The sequence below is a fragment of the Chroicocephalus ridibundus genome, chromosome 6, assembly GCF_963924245.1.
Source record: "Chroicocephalus ridibundus chromosome 6, bChrRid1.1, whole genome shotgun sequence".
Classification (NCBI taxonomy): Eukaryota; Metazoa; Chordata; class Aves; order Charadriiformes; family Laridae; genus Chroicocephalus; species Chroicocephalus ridibundus.
The window spans coordinates 51,462,867-51,487,078 of NC_086289.1; positions in this window are offsets into that span (position 1 = coordinate 51,462,867).

Below are 24,212 nucleotides of genomic sequence, written 5' to 3' on the forward strand. Positions count from 1 at the left end.
AAAAAAAAAAAGATGACTCAAAATAGAAATGGCACTGAAAGCAAAGAGGTCTATGGAAAAAGCTCACTGACTTACGTCAGTTTGGATTTATTTTTAGATCTGTAAAGTATTTCTTGTCTTTCTGCCTTGTGTCAATGTCAGCAAACCTCCATGAGATGTCCCAGCTCTGGTTCCTGTTAGTTATTAGCATTAAGATAGGAGCATTAGGAAGAATTTGGGTTGTGATACTGTGTCGTGCGATGCTGTCATTGTCTGAGAGAGTCAGAAATCCTGTAAATACATCTCCTATTAGTCTTCCAAAACTATTTTCATGTGCCAGACAGATTAATGCTAATACTTGAGCAATGAGAAAACTAAATCTCTGAAACCACACATTCAGCTTCTAAGGTGTCTGCAGGTTCTTATTACGTCTTAGCGTATTATGTCAGCTCCAAGTTGACACCTGGAGTGTGCCCCCAGAATTGTCATTGCACCAGACAGCACTATGTTGCTTATTGCATACATGTTCTGTATTTATAGACATTTCCTAAGGTGGATTAGTAGTTACTGTGAGCAGATAGAAAAATACGGTAACTTCTCAGTTCTGACAAATATATGCCGTGGGCCAACAGCATCTGCAGCTCCTATACTGCGGTGATTTGGCTCTTCAGAAATCCAGAGAGACAGAGTGAGATCAAAGAGCATGCTTTGATTTAGCTCTAGTTCAAAAACCAAAATGGCACACCAAGCCTGCGTCCTACAGCAGCGAAGTCTGTGATCTGGTTATCAGCCTGTACTCGACAAATGCATACCCTGAGAAACAAATCCGTCATTCTGTAGTCGTAGGGGAAGACAGAAGGCAGAACCTCTTCCCTGTGCTAGCAGAAGTGTGGGACATTGCCAGTGCAGCATGCAGGATGTCTTTCGTTTAAATCATAAATCGGTTTAAGCACCAAGGGCTTCACCAGGTCTGGGTACTGAAGTAGTAAGAAAACTGGAGCGGATCCTGGAGGTGATGAAGTTCCACCCCAAGTCATTGCAGGCTCCAGTCACTGCTTTCTAGGAACTCAGCAAGCTCTTAATACTGGGGAGTTTGGGTCTGCTGTGCCTATAGGGAGACTGTTCCTTGTAGAATGTCATTCCTCTGGTTAAAAACCTTCTGTTGACATCCAGTTTTCAGTTTATTCAGGGAAAGCTCTCACTGCTTTATTCTTGTGCCAGCATCTTCTATTTTCACACAAAGAGATCTTTCCCCTTCCTGGCATTCATCCCTGTGATGTATTTATAGACACTAATGGGCTTCTATCCATTCTCAGCTTTCATTTGTTAGCAGAAGCAAGTCAAGCTTCACCAGCCCCTTCATTTGAGCAAAATTACAGAGAGTATTGTAGTCAAAGCTGTTCAGTGTTGTGTATTCTTCCCTCAAGCAGTACCTGCATGCTTTTAATGAAGTAGATGATGTGATGTCTCTTTGTTACTTTCACAGGTGTCACTGTGGCAGCTTGTTGTCATCTTACATTCAAATTGTATGCCCATATTCTTCCCAGTCACTTTAACGCTGATGAGCTCCTATTTTATATCCTGAGGATTTTTTTATTAGGCCATTATGACCTGATGTTTTATGATACTGAATTTCATTCTGTTTCTATTACTCTAATTCTTTCTGTCTAACCTTCCAATCTTCTTCTGATGCTGATACAGCCTAAATTTGTGTCACTGGCAGATTTCATTAGTATGCTTTTTGTGGTAAGTTCAATGAAAATATTAAATAAAATTTCAGTATAGCTCATTGTCATCTCCTATTTATCTATTTCCCTTGCTCTCTTACAATTAGTTTTTCATCCCTCACCTTCTTCATCTCAGCTAATGAACTCACATGTGGTGCTCTACTGAACTCCAGACAGTCTAGATCTTTCTTTGGGTTAGAAAATCAGTTATCTTATCAAAGAAACCTAGATGAAGACAAACTAATCTGATATGGCCTGTCATTTCTTGTCCAATCCACTCAGAATTTGGGGCTGGAAATAACTTGGTTCTGCCAGTTTCATTTTCTCAGTGCAGTATGTTCATTTGAGCTTTATTTCCATATAACTCCTGGTCATTTCTATACCCTAGTTCCTTAGACAATCTGCTTTGACTCCTATATTGTTTTCCATTTGGGCCATGCTCTATTTTCTTTTCTTTCTACACTGTGTTTTTTGAATTAGCTTAATACCAAACTCTTGCTGTGGCAAATAGTGTGGTATAGTTGACACGTTGATTTATATAGTCCAGGATGATGCCTTTTCCTAGTCTTCATGGTGTGGAGTATAAACTCCATGTGAGTATAAACAGCCATATGTGAGCTGAAGATGATGATAACAGGTCACCACAAAAGCAGTTGAGCACCATCAAAGAGTACAGAGTTTTTTACTTTCAGATGAAGATCAGAGTCAAAGGTTCAGCCACAGGCAAATACCCTATTAGAGACGGGAAGACAAGATACGCCATTTGCTGTGATTTATGTGAGACACGATGGCAGGCAGGGGAGCATCCAGCCATCTCTCCCCCTTCAGCCTTACTGACTGTGGTCCTTTAACCTATTATGGCTTTGGGTCCATAGTAGGAGGCTTCAGTTGCCATACTCCGCAGCATAAACAGTGGACACTCTCAGTGGACAGTCAGGGCAAGATTTGGAAGAAGAATATTATAAGAAAAAAATCTGGAATTTCTTCCTCTTTCCCCTCAAAAAACCCCAGTTGTAATAATAAAAAAGGCGGGGCTGTGACTGGGAGTGAGGGAGGGTATGGAAATAGCCGTAAATTTATCTACTAATAGTGAGACTTCAGGGAGTAACAAAGGAGCCAGGCATTCAGTATGTTAAAGATAATAAACTGGTGGGTGCCTGCTCCCTTTTGAAATTTTCTGCTAGAAGAGATCAACATCATCTCCAGACCGATGAGCTCTGGAATAAGCCCGCCCCGCAGTGCAGCAGTCCTGGAGTGCAGATACCCAGTCCTGGAGTGCCTGCACATTTTGGTTGTTTGCTATGCCTTCCAGAATTGTTCTTGAAGATGCCAAGAGCTTTTTTGAGTCCCTTTTCCTCACCTTTAATTCTTACATTTTTAGAAGGAAGAAAGAGGGAAGGCACTCGGCGCTCCAGTTGTGATGTACCTTGAGACCCTCCATAAAAAGCAGTGTAAAATTAAAAGAACGGGATTGATGTGGACTACATCACAGCCTTCAATTCATCACCATGTCCGCAGCAAGTTTCACAGCATTGCTAAAGTAAGGAAGTTTCTCAGTGAGTCCCTCACAAACAGACATTTATACGGAATAACTTTATCACTAACGATTTTGGAGAAGTCTGTTTCACCTGGAATAAATTTGACCCAATAACTTTGAATCTCTAAAGTATTAAATGCCAATTTCTCTTCTATCTATTAGATCTTATCTAAAATGTTTATTATAGACTGTCTTTGATACATTACTATTGGCTCAAAGAAGAATAATTCAATAGTTGTTACAGAACAACCATTTATATTCTTACCTTAACAGCCATCATAGTTTTGGTTTATAATCCCTGTTTTCATGGATGTTTCATGGATTTATCATTTGGCTTTAAAATGTTCCAGGCTGAAACTTGGCATAAGGACTCAGCTAGGTGTGTTTTGTTTTTTTTTTTTAATTTCAGAACTGCCATATAATAAAGAAACCCAAAAAAACCCCACAACCCCACCAAACCCAAAAAACTTTTAAAGAAGCTTTTTTGGGTCCATAATATGAATTAATGCCACTGGGTCTTTAACATGTCAGATGCATTTCATTACTAACAGGTTTACTGCATGGTGCATTATTATATTTTCAGGACACATTACATGCATTTCTGTCACAAAGCATGGGATAAAAATATTCTGGGCTCACTTCTGTGTGATGTTAAGGTAACTGCTTGGTTGTTGTGATGAAAAGCTGTTGTGAAGCTGACAGTCATGGGAAGATAATTCCAGATGCTCGAGAGTCTCCAGATGGCAGGGACATCAAGGAAGCTTGCACACTTCATAGCTTGAGCGCTGTGGCTGGCATCAGGGTGTGTGTTGCTAACCTCACATTTCTGCAGATATGTGCAGCCACAAGCCAGTGTTAGCCACACAGTAGAGCTGCTCCACTGCTGACAAGTGGCTTAAAACCTGTCAGTGTGCAAAAGCAGATTATTCTTCATTTACCTTCTTTCTTCCTTTCTGTCTCCTCCAGGTTTCACTTCCTGCTTTGTAGCAGGAACAGAAGATTGCAAACAGTATCTGGAGTGCAGAAAATTGTTTGAAAATCTGAAAACACTGGATCATAGACTTGTAAGTTTTTTTAAACAAACAAACAAACAAAAAACCCCCCCACCACCAAAACCTTATTCCTGATGAAATAATTCTTTCTTAGCGCATACTTTATTCTAAGCATAATGTCACCAATGTACGCTTGTCATGGAAGGCCCCAGTGAGGACCCCCAGCTCAGGGACTGACAGGATCTGTTCCAAGAATGTGTGCACAGGCTTTTGTGGCAAATGTGATGAGCAGCATTAGAGCCACCTACAAACCAAATGCAGCACAGGAACAGCAGGCTGTCTCCTCTTTTTTTGTCCTTGGGTTAGTGCAGTATTAGAGCAAAGGAGATGTTGTTTTTTTTCTGTATCTGTAGAGATAATTACAAATCTAAACTATGTATGTTAATGCTTCACATATTTAAGTAGTTGTTTTTGACTATGGATTAGGCCAGCCAGTGAGTATTAACAATGACAAATGTCTTGTGTTCTTCAGCATCTTTTATCAACAGGTATTCCTAAATTTATTGTGGTTTTAACCTTATGATTTATACAAACTGTGATATGCACAGAAGTCATTCTGTAACAAACTGCAGGCAAAACAAAGCACCGAGTTAAGTGAAGCAATTAGTGTATTCAAGCAGAGTAACAAGGTCATCAGAACTTTCAGAACAGACTTTAGGGAGAAGAGTTGCCCACATTAGAATTTGGCATCTGTGGACTACTGTCTTTTTGTAGCAAGTTTATGGCAATAATATTACTCTGAGGCTACAAACAGTCCAACAATGTTAGTTTCCAATCCCACGGAAGCATTACTTTCCAACTATGGTAACATACGTATGGTACACAGGTATGAACCTGGCCTTGCCACTCTGCCAGATTTTGCTCAGCTTTGTACAACTGGTGGTCTTTTGAGGGCACGTCCTGTCTACTGACCTGCATGACCAAATTTAATCCTCTCAATGCAATTGATCTGCAAGAGATGTGCAACAGAGCATAGGCATCCCTCTAAAAAAAGTCACCCGTAGCTTTACCAGTACAACGTTCACTTGTACTTCTCTTAGAGGGCTGCCACTCAAGTATGTACCCACTTCTCTTATGACTTCTGACAAGATCACAGCTGGAGATAGTATGGCTGCAAGCATTATGCATTTTCATGCACTCTGAGTGCTGTTTCAGGACGAGAGAGAGTGATTACAAATTTTGACATATCGAGGGAAAAATGAGGAGGTCACATGGGCTGCAATTTAAAAAGAAAAATAATAAAAAATGAGGAAGTCACATGGACTGCAATGTTAAAATACAAAGTAATAAAAAAATAATAATAACAGTGAGTGTAAAATATTTCTTGGCCACCAACACTTTGAGTCTTGGAAATATAGTAATTGTGCTTCTGTGAGAAGTGTCACAATTATTCTGCATTTTTGCCAAGCTTCTTGATCCGAGAAGTATCAAAAGTGTCTTCTCAGATTGATTCGTACATTCCAGAACAGGAGATACGTAAAGGTCAGGAGATAGACTGTGTTTGTTATAATAATGATGAACTCTGTCCTTGGGATTTTTCATTAGTACCTCTCAAGTATAAATGCATGCTTAAATGGAAGTAAAGGGTATGTAAGGATAAAGAGACAAGCAAAGAGGTATAAAGCACAACAACAACAGAACAATTAAATGGAGTGGAAGAATGCGTTACGTTTTTCCAAGGTCATGGTTGATTTGTATGGTTATCAGGTTGGGTAAGAGGTACCACACCGACTATGCTTATGTTGATCTCAAACAGAAACAGAAGGAACCATGGGTCAAAGATATGTAAAGGGGCTGGATACAAGTCAGGTTGAGTTTTCGTATCATTCATCATATTTGCATAGACCTAATAAGCAACTTTAAGATATTCTGGACAAAAGTAAATAAATCCATTTGGCACTGGACTGCATAGACATACTGGCTCTGGTCTCAGGATTTAGCTCTGGATTTTCTAAAGTACATTCTATTTCTTTAGTGTAGGCATGCCTTAAAATTGTTTCTTGGCTAGCTCTTCCATCAGCTGTGAGCAGCAAGGGATTGGGGGGAAGGATACTTAGCCATGCTGTGTCACATGGAGCACGTAATGGTTACTGTGGTATTATATGAAACATGGAAGTTCAGGAGAGTCAGCGTTCCAGCTAGGGGAGAAAAAGCAGGTAATTTTGTGTTACTTTCAGAAGAAAAAAAACCTGAAGGTATGTTGATACTTTAAGGTTCAGATGGGAAATGTGGTCACTGCACATTAAATATAATGTAATCTGTAGAGTTGGGACTAGGAGACTCTATAAAGTGGTATATTACAAGTTTCTGTGTAAGAACAAACAAGGTCATAAATTAGAGGCAACTGGCAGAATTCAGCTAATTAGAATTTATGATGGTATTGGATATGCTTTGTGCTACTAAAAGGCATCAGACTACCTTGTGTTAAATACAGACTGTGTATTTAATTGCTGTCGAGGATTTTGACCCACTAGTTTCTCCATGGTGCAGGGTTACAAGTCTGTGCTATTACAGATTTCTCTATGTTCCTGTAACTTCAGCTGATGTTGTTCTTTTACTGCCTCATGTTCTGCTTGGTATGTTGATGGCTTGGTAATACCATCAGGGGGAGAGGTGGGCTTGCAAGCATTTGCTCTCCAGTTCTGAGCACAATCTGTGATAAGGACAGACAGTCCACACTTCTGTTTCTGGTAAGTGTTTGTGTGGAGCTGCATAAAGGAGGTGATTGATTTCCTAAGAGATATTCGAAGCCTCTTCCCCTCTCCGCTTCTCGTTAGGAAATACTGAAGGTGAAATTCATTCCTCCAGAGCAATGCTTTCAAAGATCCTACTACATAGGAAATGGAAGTTTGTGCCAAATTCCGAATGTTTCCGAATGCCTGGGTACTCAGTCTGTTCCCTGGTGCCAGCTCCATGATTCAGTGCTGTTCTGAGCAATTCTTGCTCATTTTATACATTCCTTCCATTCAAATCGCTAATTTTGGGGCTCCCTGGTTTTACAGGGAGGTGCAGCCTTTTCTGCGCTATGGGGATTGCTGAGCAGTATGCAAGGAATATAGCAAAGGGGCTAGTGATTTTTTTCAGAAGTCTTTTTAATACTGTCACTACTGTCTCTACTTTGCTGTTGCTCCAAGGATGACATAAAGAACCAGTGATGAAAACCTAAGTACTGGAAAAACACTTGGAATGCTTTAGAGGAAAATCAAGGCCTTTTACCTGACATGAGAAACTTAGAAACCGTCTTTCAATTGTGGACATTAGAGAGCTGATGATAATTTTATAAGTAGAGCCAAGTCAGTATATCTGGAAAAGTAATCAGCTACAATAGTGTACGTGTCCAGCAAAACAAGCGTATGCTAGCTGCAGCCAAGGACTGTAAGGTACCTTTGTGGAAAATAATTTTCTAAAGGCTTGGGTTTTTTCTCCCTTGTTACATCCCTGTAATTCTCAATTCAAATTCTAGATAGAGCATTTGCTCTTGCAAGTGATTTTTCCTTGTATGTGTCCAAAGGCAAAAGAAAATTTTATCAGTGGTAGTTGAAATATTTTAATTATAAATGGAAGATTACTTGTTACCTGGGACTCAGTAATGCCACAAGGATCTTGTGCTCTGTATCTTGAGTAAAAGCCAAATCAAATATTCACTGGCATGTTCACAGCTCCAAGTCATTGCTAGTACTGCTTCTTCCACTTGAGTTTGTTCCTGCTCCATTTGTTGTGTGAGGTATATTGGTATGAATACTGGCTGGTCTTGTGTGAGCACTGTTCCTATACAGTCAGAACATGCATCCACTACCAGTCCCCTGGTTGGTTAGTAACTGAATTGAGTCAGATTTGGCAGAAACACCACCTTTGGTTTAATTTTGTCAAATTTTGTTGAGTCTCCTCCAGATCCACTTTTAAAAGTGTCTTCAGTGATTTCAGTAATTGAGCCAGCCTTGGTAAAAGAATTTCTCCCAGACTAATTGTCCCGTGAATGAATCTTGGAATTTTTGGTAAGGCAAGTGTTTTATCTGAGACCACTCTCATTAGCGTAGACAGTCTTGTCCATCTGTCAATGGTCACAAAAACTGCAGACTGTACACACTGAAGCCTTAGACTCTTTCTGAGAACTTTCCAGCATCAAGCTTACTGGATTTGTGCACTGAACTGGTAGAGGCACGAATTTTGATCCACAAGTCAAGATGCTTCAGATCTGCCTTATCCAGCAAGATTGGAGCATAAGCAGAAGAAACTCAGGATTGTCTTTAAAAGCCCATGTGTATTATTTTGGAAATGTTTTAGTACCAAAACTATGCTAAGTGGAAGCTGATTGAATCAGTTCCTTCTAAATGACTGAAGAAAAGATAGTGGATTTTTCAATTCTTTTAAATATTAATTATTTTTTGATCTTTGGAAAGAAAGACCTTATTTTACCATTGCTGCTATACACTGATACCTGAAGAGAAGGGGAAAGATGAGAAAGGGAAAACTGAGATATGAGTGAACTGGTGCCTGATCACATAAAAACCCATCATAAATCTCAAAACTTATATGGTATGTATCTTACCTCAAAGTTATTTTTCATGCTTAGATTAAAGAATTTAGTATCACCGTTACTGTCTTCCTAGAAATAAAGCACTGCAGTCTTTTGCTTTGTTGGTGGAAGCTAATTCTCCTGCAGCCAGTGAATATAAAGAAACGGAAATTGTGAAATGTGGTTTTCAAGTGAACTGGATGCTTTCCAGGTTTCTTTAATACAGCTGAAGTGAAGACTGTGTAGGACACCACTGAGTCTCTCAACAAGAGAATTCTAATGGAGCCTGAGATTGTGAGCTTTCTGTTCAGGCTGAACAGAGCAACTTTTCAAAGGCTGTCAAGGATGAAACTTAGTCGAGTTCTGCAAGAGACCAGGAAATAATCATTCAAACTGCCTGACATCTAGCTCCTGGAAATATAATGGCATTAAAGGCCAGGTATCATGCACGTAATCACAGAGCACTGAGAAAACTTGTGTGAAGTCTAGACCAAGAAGAAAATCTAGATACCATAACATTTTCTGCATATATGGTTCTAGAGACCTTGGATTTTAATGACACTGCAGTGAGAGCCAGAAAAGTGAAACCAAAAAATCCCCCATGTCACAAGACAGCCAAAGACCACGCTGGACATACGAAAGCCAATGAGAACCTACTATGAGTTTTCAGAAAGATAACATTTATACCATGGCAGTCAGTATCAGATAAATAAGTGAGTAACATTTGTACTGCAAAAGGATTTAGTGTACAGAAATATAGAACACTCACAATTTTTGCATTTTTCATTATAAACATATGCAAGATTTTCTTACAAAGAAAAAAGAACTGAATGAAACATGAATACAGACCAATTTCCCAATATCAAATGGAATTTTCTCATCTGTGAAAAATGCAACCACCAAATACTTTTTCCTCACTTACTGCTCCAGCTGCTTTCCTCCCACATGTCATCAAATCCTTTTATAGATTTCATTAGCCCAGCATCTCCTTCTTTAACAATGTCAGAGTCCTTTTCTGTGCTAAATAAATACAAATAAATATTAATACATTATTCTTTTGTTTGACTCTTCTAACTTAGAGCTACAGCAGATGCAAATTTTGTTCATTGTGCTTGTATTCCATTGGAAGGCAAAGGACAACAGGTTTTTTCATAGACTTTAATAACAGTAATTTAGAAACACAGATTAGGTAAGGTAGCTTTCTTGGTGTACATGTGGAACAGGTCTACGTCTGTCAACAGAAGATAATCCTAAACAAAACCTCTTTCCAAAATATGTACAAAATTGTGATTATTTATACACCAGAAGTTAAATCTGCAAGGAATCCTGTTGATAGCTAACTGGATGGCATCCTACTTCTTTTCCCATACAGGAAACGAAAAGAAAATCCTTAGATAACACTATGTAATGCTATCCCTTAAGGCTTTCTTTTGTCATAGCAATATGCAAAATATTTCAATGCCTCAGAGGCATAATTTTGCCTTAGTTAAGGCAGAAAAAAATCCATCAAAAAACAGTCAGTCACTCCCAGCAAGAAAAGCATCTTGCTCATTTTTTTTCTGTACAGTTGGATTCTGTGTTGTTCAGTAATTTTTGATTCATTTTATTTCCAAATGAAAGGACCTCCTTGTTCATCTGTGTAGCATTTTTGGTATCATATGGTTTCAAATATGAAACAGCTTATATTATTTGTTCTTTTGTAATAACAGAAGTGGAATAAAGTTGCTGTGCTCTGAGATATTATTTTATCCAGCCTTCCCAGTGGATCTAAAGAACCTGAGTTAGTAGGTCACTTAGTGTGCTGGGGAGAAGTGAAAGACACAGGAGAAAGGAGCATGTTGTAATTCAGTCATGGAGAACAGGATTTGTTAAACTTTGTGGTTCATTCTTTTTAATATTTTGATCATAAGGAGGAAAACATTGCTGAACTGAATCGCACTCCACTTCTCCCCTTGGCTCCATCCTAGAGGATGTGCTTGTGTCTTCTTCCATCTGGCTTGTCCCATGCCAGTTTGGAGTCCTCTGCTTCTGCCCTGTCCTTTTCAATTCTGCTAGAGAATCTTCTTTTCTGTCTAGCGTAACTAGATTTTTTGTTCCTGTGCTTCAGACTTAATATGGCTGTTTGCAATCTGATTTATTCTTAAAGCACCAATTCATTCTTTAATGCTTGCCCACGCCAAAGTAATGTATCTGTAGGAAATTAACTTGATGGTGGGAAAGTTCTGCCCACAGATGTAGAAAGCTTACATTAGGACCAGTTCTCAATTATAACAACGATACAAATTTGGAAAGGTTATACTGAAGACTTTTCCATTTAGGGTGGTTTTAAGTATCAGGTGGCATTTGTCATAAATTTATGACACACGTTAGTAGTCCACTTCATTTGGTTTAAATAAAGTTCACTTTCATTAGGCTTAAATTAATTAGGGACAGCATTAATCTGTAGATACACATTAACTTAGTAAACAGCTCCAGCATTTCAAGATATTATTTATTCTTATGTAATGCTGATTGTTCAGTCCACAGCTCTACCAGCAGATCAGAACGTGTGAGCACTTACTAATCCACTTCAGCGTAAAGCGCTGAGGCTTAGCTCAGGATCTGCACAGATCTACTACGGGGGGGGGATGGGTTGTTTCACATTACATATTTACTGAAGTTACACTGAATGACAATTTATTCTTTCTTCACTAAGAATATGAAAGTAGCTGAAGGAAGAATTAGATTCAATTCTTTTATTTGCTCTTGAATCGAGCCTGAAGTTCACGCTACTGGCTCAAAATAAGAGCTTTTTTTTCCTTTAAAATACATTTATGGGCTCCACAGAGTGCATATTGAGTGGCATATTTGGCATGTTTGAGATCAGTCATGTTCAGGAAAGCTGTATTATTTTACACTATTAGATTATTTTAAAAGCATCCTGCCAAGAAAGTATGTAGCAAGAAGATCATTCAGTTATCCTGATTAAAAACATTTGCAGCTGTCGTTTGAAACTTGTATACAAAAGCCATTCCGTTTGGTACCATTTCTGTAGTTGGCATTTTCCTTCTCTTCTCCGTATATGTGCATGTTCACAGAAAACTGAAGATCTACAACCAGACCACGTTTTCCCAATTGGGCTGGAGTCAGCGCAGAAACCTTGCTTCAGGTCAGCACCCTCTTGTGGTATGCTAGGGTCAGACCAGCAGCCGGGGGGGCATCGGGTGGTGCCCCAGCAAGCTCACTTACCCTTGGTCCTGGATCTGAATTGTTGAGTGAAAATGAGGAACTGGGCCTACCGAACATGCTTTATTAAAAAACTTGCCTTGAATCCAAGATATAGCAAACTGTGCTCAAATATATAAGCCCTTCCTCTCCCTTTACATGGAGGTAGGCCTAGCCTTAGATATGAACTACATATAAAATTTATTTTTGCATTGATTTAGGATAACTAATGATTCCAGCACACTCTCTTATATTCTTCAATGCCTTTTCTTGTCTCTGCCTGCTCATTTGAAAGTGGCAAATGCCAACATGAGGGAGTTAACAAAGATATATGACCATATTCCAGGGATGGATGAACTTTTCTTTTGCATCATTTGAGATACATTTAAGATTTTGCTGAGAGAATTGAAGCTTGCTTCCTTTAGATTTGGTTAAAGACCCAGATATGGGCAGAAATTTTAAGAACCCTAATGTAAATAATAATTAAGAATCTTGGTTATTCAGATACCAGGGTCTTGCCAAAGCTCTGGTTTGCAGCAGACAGGAATCCTCGTGTTAGAATTCACCTTCTAAAGATCTGAGAATGGTCGAGGCTTCCCCAGCACACCTAACTTCTGGAAGTGTACACTTAAATTCATGAGCCTAAAATTAGCAACAGTAGATTTTAGTGAGATACATTAACTACTGATACTGTGAGCTTTTCCACCTCTTCAAATTATCTGAGTGTTCAAATACAGAATGAATAATCAACTTAGTCACCAGCTTTTGAAAACTTAAGTTGTGCTGTACATGATTTGTTGTAATACTATTTTTTAATGCTTTGTACTTTTACTCCTAGGGGTTGTTAATTATACCATCAGGTTTAAAAAAAAAAAATCAGCTTAGCATAAAATAGTCATCTTTCTCCCTGAAATATCTCTGAGTGCACTGCTGTGGTGCATTTTAACTCTAAAATGAATTTGTTAAAAAGATAAGAGAGCTCTGGGTAGACACATTTCATTAAATGTCCAATTATATTCATAGCTGGAGCTGTAGTGATTCCTCCCTGACCTTTAATAGAAAAGTTGCTCTCCCACTAATTATAATTGCTTGTTAAACTAACCTAATATTGCAATACTAGCCTATAAAGAGCTGTTTAAACTTGAGATTCAGGTAGCTCTTTCTAATTCTAGGCACCTCTTTTGTTAAGGCTAATTGAATCATAGAGGTTATTCCACTGTCCTCTAAGAGGAAGCATTTTTGCTTTACCATTCACACAAGATCTTGCTAAGCAACATCTCTAGCTGAACTGCTGTTTTACTAATTTGTCACAAATGCCACTACATCTAAGGGCTGAAATCATGATAAATAACAGAAAACCCTTAAAATATGAGGCTTAGAATTGTTTAGGAATAATCCCTATTCTGTGAAAGTTTTTCAGACTAAACTAAGTCATCCAGTTGCCTGAATGAGGAATACCCCATTTTCAGCGAGAGTGGGTTCAGACCATAAGGAAAAAAGAAGCAGTTCAATGGCAAGATTACTACACTGGGTAAAAAGAGAGAAGACAATGTAATGCCAGGGGCGAATGCAAACTAATATTAAGCTTGGAAATTTCAAAACAAAGTAATTCCTACTTTTAGTTGAACAACAGTAAAGAAGGCTGTGGAGAGCTGTCCTACATAATGAGCTTTCAGTTTGCTGATTAAACTGGGGGAAAAAAGGATTAAGTTAACAAAACAAAACAAAACCCCCTGAACTTTCAGTTGAATGGATTTGTTTAGGAAGGTGTTTATTTTGGTTTTATGCATCAAGTTGTTTCCTTTTGAAATGAAAACTCTCCCCATTTTATTTCCTAAATGTTCTTAGTCCTCCCTCCCACCATTTTTTTCAAAACAGCTCAACAAATTCAAATTTCCAATCACTTTGACTGATGTGAACCTGTATCTTTCAGCAAATTCATAGTTTTCTTAAAGAATTTCATCAACTCAAAGTGCAAGATGAAGCACTGATTCTCTTGTTGTAAGCTGAATGAAAACCTACAGCCATACTTGTACTGAGCTGATAGTTAAGAATAAATAAGTTCAAAGAGGATTTGTTCAAGAAAGACTAAGAAACTGTGCATTTAACTATGAGGGGTAAACTTGGGTAAACTATTCAACAGTTCAAAGTTATTCTGCTGGAAAGCTGTTTAAAGCCCTTGCTTCTGTGTATGACCACCTTGCATACCTGTAAAATAAAGGGAAAAAAGGAATATGTTCAAAAGCTGTTGTTCACAGAGGGAATGGTGAAATGAGCATCCCCTTTGAGGGAGGATGTGGTTTGCAGGTGGCAAAGAGGAACTGGAGATCTGCCAGTGAAAATACCAGTATGGCATTCAAGTTAACTCCATCAACCTCCCAGCCAACTCAAAGTAACACATGCTGCATGCTAATAAACATCATATGGCTTTTCAGTCTGTGGTGGGAAGGGCCAAAGCTGCAATTTTTCAGATAGATGAAGTACTGCTCTGGTATCAGAAGGAGGATTTAATTAACAAGATTCATTGTAAAGGCAGAGTATGGACAAAGGAAATTATTTCAGAATCACAACCATGACAGAAGTTCAAGTTTGGGCAGGGGAGGAAGTAGCTGATAAGCTCTTGTCAAGAGGAGATTCAGGCTCATGGAAAGCTCAACAGAAGGACCCTGCAATATCTTAGTTACGTCTTCTGCGATGTCTTCAGACAGTTGGCAATAGCGTAGTGGTGAAATGCAGGAAAAAGATAAAATGTCTTGTCAGTAAGACACTGTTGGTATGGTTTCTTGGTTGGGGTTATTTTATGTCATTTCTTATTTCAGTACATAGCGGCCACCAGGACACATGAAATTCCTAAAATAAGATTATAAATTATGTCATTTTACTGTGCTATCATGTCTGTCAGCCTCAATTGGTGATGTCAGTAGAGGAGCCATAGAAGATGCATGTCTGGAGGGTTTTGGTTCTGTTTGTCAATAAGTCTTTTCTGGTTTTGGATTTTAATTGTCTGATTAGAATGCATTGTCTAGTATAAATATTGGCTAGATACTTGGAAAGGTCTTAAATGTTTGCCAGAAGAGTTAACAGTGGGACCCAGTTACAGTAAAAAAGGTACAAAACAAGTATTCAAGATGTAATCATCAAAAGTCTCCATTCCCAATCTTTCTAATTACCAGGTTTTTAGCCTCCATAACTGCAATTGCATATAATCCAGATCAACCACGTAATGTATAGGAAATTAAAGTAGAATCTTATTATTGGAGGAAATATGTCAACGTGGCTCGTAAATGACAGATACAAAAACCAAGGGGACAACAGTAGGAACATATTAGTCCTTCTGCAGGGCCTCATCTGCTAGCTATTAACCAGAGAAGGAAGCCTTGGGCTGGATTCTTAGTCAGCCTAAATTGAATTGTCTAGACTAGTGTGAACAGAAGGGATTTACACCAGCTGAGATCTTGTTCCACAAGTTTGAAATTTCACATTTCATTTTATAGCATGTCAGAAAGCCTTCATTCTCTTTTACGAAAGAAAGTTCTACCGGTTATAGCTGCAGAAAATTAAGCTTGTCTGAGGTCATCAGCTGCTTTTACTACTTTTTAAAAAGAAAGGAGCTTGCAGTTGACCGTATTTTTAAAGGTAAACATTTAGGATTAAGCGTGGTTATCTAGCATCCAGCCGTGGTCTGTAGCTGTGGAAATAATTGTGGAAAACTTTAGCAGAATTCAAGAAAAAGGAGTATATATGCTTTAGTTATGTGAAGAAAATGTAAATCTTCCAGATCTGAATCCATAACATGTACAGCACAGGAAGAACACTCAAAATTCAAGCAAGTAGGACATGAGAGGGTAACAGAAACTCTAGGGTGATCTGATCGTAAAGCAAGCTATGCTCAATACACAGCCAGATCATGGCTGTATCAGTCCAGATTCAAATATTTTTGGGCAAGTTGCTCAGGAATTGCCCATGATATATAATTGAATAAAACTTAGTTTCTTTCATCTGATAGCAATTCTTGTACCAAACTTTCTAGGTCTTTGTCTTTAATAATTATCCTGGAAGAAGGAGACTGTACAGAAACTAAAGCTTTATACTGTTCCAGTTTGGAAGGTTTAGTATTAAAGTCTTAAAAACCTTATTTTCCACAGACTGTCCTAATGGCAGTAAAAGGAATCTAGCAGCCCCTGCAGAATCGGACTGTTCCAGCACACATGCCTTATGTTTTTCTAGTAACTTTAATACACCAAGGCATGTCAGTCCAGGTAGAAAACTCGTCTTTCTGAAATAAGCCTATTTAGGTCAATGTGTCAAAGAAATTAAATTATTTTAGGTTGCAATTATTTTTGGTGAGGACCTGTTACCAGTGAAAAAACTTCAAATTGTCAGAGTAATGTGTTTATTTGAACCTGAGGTTCTACTGTCATGGATTTTTTTTTTATTTAAAAAACAAAAATATGAATGCTGAAAACTATTTTAATTCCACTGTTTGGTAGAGGATATAAACACAGCTGTATGGAAATTCAGTGTGGTGGTTCCCACAGCAACTGTAGTTCCACCATAGAACACACAACAATATTTTTATATTTTCTTCTAAAACTGAAAATATACCATTGTCCATAAAAAATCTGAGCGATTTCACATGCACAGGAAGAGTTATATATTTTTGAAGGAACAGCACTATTGAATTTTGAGCTTCAGTAGTCTTTCATTTCTCATCTATAATTTCCCATTAAGACAGGGGTTTGTACCACTGTATTTCTATAGAACATGACAACAATTCCTTTTACAGGCACTTATTTTTGTAGTATTTTAAATGTGAAGATCAAAGTGATTAATGGATTCCATTTCACTGCAGAAGTACTAAAGAGAATGCTTCCTTAGATGACTTCTGTAATCAGGTTTAATTAAAACAATTTTTTGTACTTCACAAAATGAGATTCAGATATTTATTTGAATGTAAGTATAGTCATTTAATTAAATCATTAGCAATCACAGAGATGACATTATTAGTTCAAGCTCACTTAGCATGTATTTTAGCTTGAGGCAAAGCCATGGGCTAAATTCAAGACAGGCACCTAATTTTTTTCCATTGCATTAACATAAAATCTTGTGAATGTAGCGTATTATTATTGTAGCCTGAGTTATAGAAAGCTCTAGCAAATTTTACCCAAGACTGGAATCCAATGTGCAGGGCCTAAGAGCTGCTTGGAAGAGAGAGCTCCTGACAGGCACAGTTTGTAGTTTAAATAGACCGTACAAATAAAGACTATGAAGGGGAACAGGCAGATGCTGGTCCCAGACCTGCTGCTGGTCACAGCATGTCTTCAGATGGTCAGGTAAGATGCAGTAGCCAATGCATCCGCCATCTACTCTGCAGCAGCAGTGAACCCACCCTCTTAATTATAAATGAAGAGGTTTATAGCCATTCATTGTTTCTCTGCCTATATTTTGTTTTAACTCAAAGGTTAGTAATTACTACCGATGTGAAAAGCTTGAGAATGGGCATCCGTTTGTGTAAATTTCTTGCTTTGTCATCTTCCTTTTATTCTGTGTCCTTATCCACTGAAATATACACCTGATTCTAGTGACATTTCACTTATTTTCGGTGTAACGGCACACAAAAATAGGGAGGTGAATGGCACACAAGTAGTACTTCTAATGAAGAGTAGAAACCCTGTTTCCATTAGATGAGCATAAGGGAAAAGGAGAGAAAAATCTCTTAGTGAGAGACTAAGAGATACAGCTTAACAAAACTGCCTGCAGCAGGGCTTTCCAGCACTGAATCCTCCCAGGAGAGTTGCCTCGTGGTGTCTCAGTGCAGAGCCCCAACCCCAACAGAGGCCATGTGGTCCTGCTGGGCAGTCAAAACCTGCACATTAAAAACTGAACCAAACAAATGGTTATTAGGGTATAGAAGAGTTCCAAGAGGAGATGCAGTTTTTGTATCGCCACAGTCCAACCCTAATTAGTGTTATAAAATGTGCTGTCTTTGAGGTGGGCGAGCAGGCAAAGACATTTGAGAGACGAGGGTGGGAGCCAGAAGCCAAATTGCAAAGTATTAGCGTGCTAGTGCGGGAATGGTAATAAGAGGGTTCTCCTAAAAGCTGGAAGGACCCATAGGGAGGAGTGGGATACTTGGCTATGGAAGTTTTGGGCATGAGTGTTGTATGCTGGCAGTGTATTCCAGTTCTCTCATTTGCAATTTATGAATAGATGAAAAGAGCAACGAAAAACAAAATAAAAGTGAGATTGCCTTTTTCAGTCTTCATTAGCATTCTTCTCTTGAACAGATGGGGCTTCACTGGATATTCTTATGTTAAGTTTTGTTCTGTTCTGGGCAATAATATGTTATTTTAATTATTTGAGAGACCTAAATTTATAGACAGATTATCTGAATTGTCATGAACAAAAAGCTTAGAACTAGGAGAAAAGCATCTTTTTCACGTCAACTTAAAATTCACCTGAAGCTTACCTTGTTTCTGATTTTTCTTATCATCCTGAAACCAAGGCCATGTTTAGAAAAATATTCTCTGTGGTTTACAGGCCACATCTGCTCTGAAACCATCACCCCTGTTAAATTTCCTTACCAGTTTAAAAGTCAGCTCATGTTTTCTAAAGTGGTTGCTGAGATTTACAGACATAGAACGTGTCTGCAAAGTCTGCACCAGCTTTACCGTCTTCAGGTGCATGTGCTGCCACTCTTTATAGTGTGCTGTTTGATTGATCTGTAGGCAGGAGAAAAACTCAGGGATTCAGATGGAACATCAGTAAATTTTAGCTCCTTCCCCCCCTCCCTTTTTTTTTGTTTGATCTCCATGCAGTTAGTTGCATTCACATGGCATGATGTGGCTGGGTGAAGAGTTGTTTGTGTAGTCTTAGCAGGTGTAACTTTTAAATAAATACTTGTTCTCAAAGCAGCAGAAAAATTCTGGAAAACCAAAACTATGTTTGACAAAATTGGCGAATATTTTCTTTAAGAAAAGGAAGAGGGAATTCTAAAATGTTAGACTTAACGTTTCATTCTGGAGCTGACAAAACATTTGATTTTAACATTTGAGATGTCATTTGAACGTGTGATTTAAGTAATCTCAGTAAGTTAATGAGGCTCTAAATTTATAAGGAAAATATCTAATTTTGAGTCAAACTAACTGCTTTATCTGTCTTCTTTTTATTGAAATAATCTAAAATGTTTAATGTTCAATCAAATTTCTTTCAGAGGTTTTTTTTTTCCAACTATCAAACGAAAAAATCATTCTCTCTGAGAGCAGGTAGATGTGATAACCGTAGTCTCTTTGCTGTCGGGAAGGCAGAGTGAGAAAGAGGCAGAAAGAAAAATGCATTTTCGTTCACCATTTTTCTGTTAATGATTTGACCTTTGTGTTTGCTGCAGCCCCATTTTGTGGAACAAATGTTCTTCATCATGAGATCTGTTGTGGAGGTTACACCAAACATTGGTTTTCTTCAAAAAAATCCCGGTGTGATAGGCATCCGTAATTCAAAATACAAGATAAAAAGGAAACAAACCAGTACAATGTGAGAGGTTTACAAAGATGCTTGACTGAAAGTTGCCAAAGTAAATGAAGATGGTGTGAAAGATGGCAGGATTTGGGACAAGGGCATCATTAGTCACTGTTTTACTAATAGACATTTTCTGGAAAACATGAATCTTAGAAATTGGCTAGTCCCTAGAGGAGGTAGAATAGGAAGGTAGTTTGGAAAGAATTAAAATTATTCCTGTCTTGGAGCAAGTGGTTAGAAGGCACATTTCAGTCTCTTCAGACAGCACAGGGTCACTGTTACATGGAAATCCGTGCAGTGTAGATCTCCGTGTGCTCAGCAAATTACTCTTTCTGTTGCTGATGCCATTTTCCAATTTTAATTATAGAGGCTAGTTTTCTTGCTGTAATCAAGCAAGAACCTTCAAAGAGATGAGAAAAATGTAAATGATGTGTAGAGAAATGCTAGAAGTTAAAACATTTTAGGCCTTCCTGGCTTCTATGTGTCTTGGTCAAGGAGTGCAGACAGAGCTGCCTGCTCCTGGGGACCTGGCTGCTGGAGGGCGAAAGGTCAGAGAGGGGAGCTGGCTCCTGAGTTGCTTCCTTTCATTCTTTTGTTCTAATTCTTCCCCATCTAGCTTGATGTAGCAGTAGGTTGGCTGTTTCTCTCATCTGCCTCTCCTTTTCAGTCCTTCTGCTGCTTCTGAGTTAACTTCCGCCTGGTCTTCCTTCAGCATCTTTTCCCTGTATGAATCATTTTGTTGTCTAACATTGTTGTTTTCCTTTCTGAAACTAACCCAGCATGGTCCCTCACTCCAATCAAAGACAAAGTATTTGCTTTTTTAAAATTTATGAGAATGGGAGAGGGAGGGAAGGTGTATAACCAGAAAAAAACAGAAGACATCAAACGGGTAGTTAAAGACAAAAGTTGGAAAGTAGCAGGCAGCTCTTTAAGTCAGGAAAGTATTTGGCTGAAATTAAATACATGATCTTGCTTTTTTTGCTAAAAGTGAGCCCAAGAACAGATACACAGAGCCAAACCAAAGTTCCACCTAGCCCAGCCTGCAGCTCAGGAGCTCCCTGAGGCAGAAGGGGGTTCTGTATCTTTAGTTAACCCTCGGTGGATTTTTCTGCTCTGGGCCTGTCCTCTCTCTCTTTAGATCCACACAGACATTTAGCATCCATAGCATCCATTGCCTTTTGAACCAAATTGGGATCCTAATGCTTCTCTTTTGCTCCTCTTCCCTGCTCCGCTCTTGATCTCTGCACTGGTTAAGGGCCTGTTTCCAGCCAGTTGAGAGCCTGCAGCTCTTGCCAACTTCAGTGGGAATTTGAGGAGCAGTCAGAAAGCTCAGCAATTCAAAAGAAATTCTAATGAAAGAATAAGTTGAGAGGTTAATAATTTCTTCTCTGCCATTGTGCACAGTTCTAGGATATTTAAAAAAAAAAAAAAAAAACAGAAAAAAAAAAGCAGCCCTTTCAAAAGCTTTTTGTAAAGAAACTTTGGGAAGACTCGGATCCTCTCTCTGCAATGACTGAAATGAGAAGTGTCTCAGGTACTTGACATGGTGGCTGCCTCCGAATGATGATTATTTGAGATATATATATATTTATATATATATTTATATTTTTATATATTATAACATATAGATATATAAAAAAATAACAAATTATCACAAGAGGTTATCATAAACTAAACAAACATAAGTTCTTTCAGCATCTTAGTCTGGAGACCTTAGCGCCCAACACACACTTCTTATTTCATGCAACTATTGCAAGGATAAAAAAGTAAAGCTAAAATTAACCCACTGGGCATAGAAGATCTTGTATAGTGTAATCCCACCTCTACCTTCTCACAACTGCATTTTTGAGGAACAAATTAGGTAAGTTTCTTTGTCAATTAGCCTGTCTACACATATCCCTATAGCAAACAGTGTAACAGCTCTCTAAAATTATGCACTTACTCCCTGCTGTTTTGAACAAGGTGCTGAAATGGAGTTAAACTCAGAGTTAATTTGGCCCAAAGTATGATGTATATTTTGTCAATAATTTGAGAAAGATTTGTATGCCAGCTTCCAGTATATACCTAATATGCATGTAACTATTAGAACAAGATCTGTAGCTTTCAGCTGCTGGGTGTTTAATTCTCTAGACTTACGACTGTAGATTGCAGATACTGCCTTATCTGGAACCTACAACAATCAGTGAGAGGAAATATGACACCTTCTGTCTTAGACAGTACCAAAACATTTAGTAATTTTCCTGCTGTTTCTGGAGAAATACATTTCTCCATAAAACTATTTTTTATAGAGGTTTTTTACTATGTATAGGACAGTATCTGACCTGTTAATTGTTATGTATTTTTTCTTTTGCATGTCTCTGGAGGTTATCATTGCAGTGAGGACCTCCTTGTGAGAAACTTGCACTGGTACATGTGTAAAAGCTATTTATGGCTGAAAGATTGTAGCATCTTCTTTTGGTTTGTTTTGTTTCGAGGCATTTGTGATTTATTTCAGTGTTCCGCAGTCCATGGAGTATAATGTAATATTTAAATCCTTGTTCTGCTTCTCTTCAAGCTTGGTTTAAAGTATGTATTAGTATGGAGGCCTTAGGCTCACAAATAGAAAAAACAACAGGGAATCCAAGATATCCTTTGGCCATCCAAGGACTGGTCCTTGGGATCTTTGAACTGTCTGGTTCTTGGGGAGGAACACCTTACCCCAGCAGAGCTCAGCACACAGCAGTTTAGATGATGCTGATCCTGCATGGGGCAGGGAGGGGATTAGGTGCCAGACAAAGGAGCATCTGTCTACCTTTTTGAACCTGGAGATAGCCTCTCACGGTGCCTTCTGGTTCAGTGTTCTGTGATTGCACACAAAGGTGGATATAGATGCAGGGATTGAAGCTTAAGTCATTGCCAAAATTTTTCTTGTTGTACACGCAAAACAATTCCACTCACAGAGCATGTAGGTAAAGGGAGACGAGCCCTAGGTTCGGCTGGAAAAACTTGAATTCCAGCTGTAGTAACTTGCCCAATATGTAAGGCAAAGCATTTCTTCATTCCAGGCTGTACTTTCCCAGTTTTGAAAATAACTGCAGTGATACTAATATGTGCACTGTAAAGCACTTGGCACATTTCAACAGTAGGTATCCTAAGCAAGGTGTTGCTATTACTGGGAGCAAGCTGCCACGGTAAACGAAGTGAACTGCTATCACTCCAACTGATTGCTGAAGCTGAGAGTAAAATGTGGTTCACTGGTTTTCACTCCCTTTTTCCTATCTGGTATTTTAATGGCAAATGTCTGGTTTACATTTCTGGAGCCTCCCTTCTGACCTGCACTGTTCTGTATCCGACTCTCCTGTTTCATTTTCCAGCCTGCCAGCATCCAGGCTTTCTTCTTGAGCTACAGCTGTGTGTATCTCCCGAGAGGCTTGTGGCCAGCATAGGTCCCCAAACTTCAGTGGCCGTCTTCCTTGTGACGTTAGTTTAATGTATTTATTAAACATCAATGAGGTCGAGTTTCTCAGGGGTCTGTGTGGGTACCAAGGAGTCTTTGAAGAATTACCATGGCCTCTATTGGCCACAAATACGTTCTCAGTATGAAGCTATGGGAGAGTTGTTTTAATTCTAGATGGAAGGTCTTTGCTGCTGGAAATCTAGTATTGGCTGCCAACAAATAAGACAGAATTCCCAGACTGTTCCTACCATATTACAAATCTGGCCTCTTCAGCTATATTCTTGGCATTCTTCCTTACCGTAAAAAGTGTGTGAACATCTTGTCATGCTCACTAAACCAGGACTTTGAGAAACATACTGGAATATTCATCAAGGGAAACCATGTAACTTGAAAATATGCACATCTTGAATAAATCATATATTTTTGAAAGAGATGGAATAAAACTCTCTTTCATCTCTTGTAGTCATTTTATTAGTATTGTTATTTTTTGCCCTTCATAATGAAAGGGAGTGGGTTTTTTTTAGCTTTACATTGTATTCAATTTACCCTGTAGATTAGGGGCAATTTTATTCTTAGCTTGAAATGTCGTGTAGGGAACATTAACAATGAAATCATGTTAATAAGTATAGCTTTATTAAACAAAATAAAAGGGAGGCTAGCTGATCCTTCTCTGCCTACTTTAAATCCAGAAAAATAACATAGATACTGCTATGGTAACCAGAACTGAGTACTCTATCAAGGTTAAGTTTATACTGTTCCTCTTGTTTCTTTAACTTGTTTCTGGCTGTTGAATTTCAAGAATGTAAAGATTTCAGATGAGCGCCTCACAGCCAGGCTAGCCCTTTGGTTTTAAAAATAAATACATAAATAAATTTAAATGTTATAATTTTGGACGGGAGTGAAACCGACTCCTTTAACATGTTTTTTGAAAATAGTTTTCCTGCCTTGGTTTTCACTACTCTGTCTTTCTTTGTCTCTCTCCGCTTTGGCTCAGTGAATATTTAATTATCTACCCAAAATGAAACAGTTCCAGCAGGAGAGACAGACTCTATAAAGTCTACTGTTAATATTATAGCTTCCTTATACAAAAATTCTGGTATCACAATGTGCTTGACCATGACTCACAAAGGTCTGATATTTCCCTTTTGAATGCCACTTCCCTGTTTTTTGTATCCTGCTAGCTTTCACTGGCTAAAATCCTTTTGCAGAGGAGAGTAGCTTTTACTCCTGTTTCTATATGGAAATA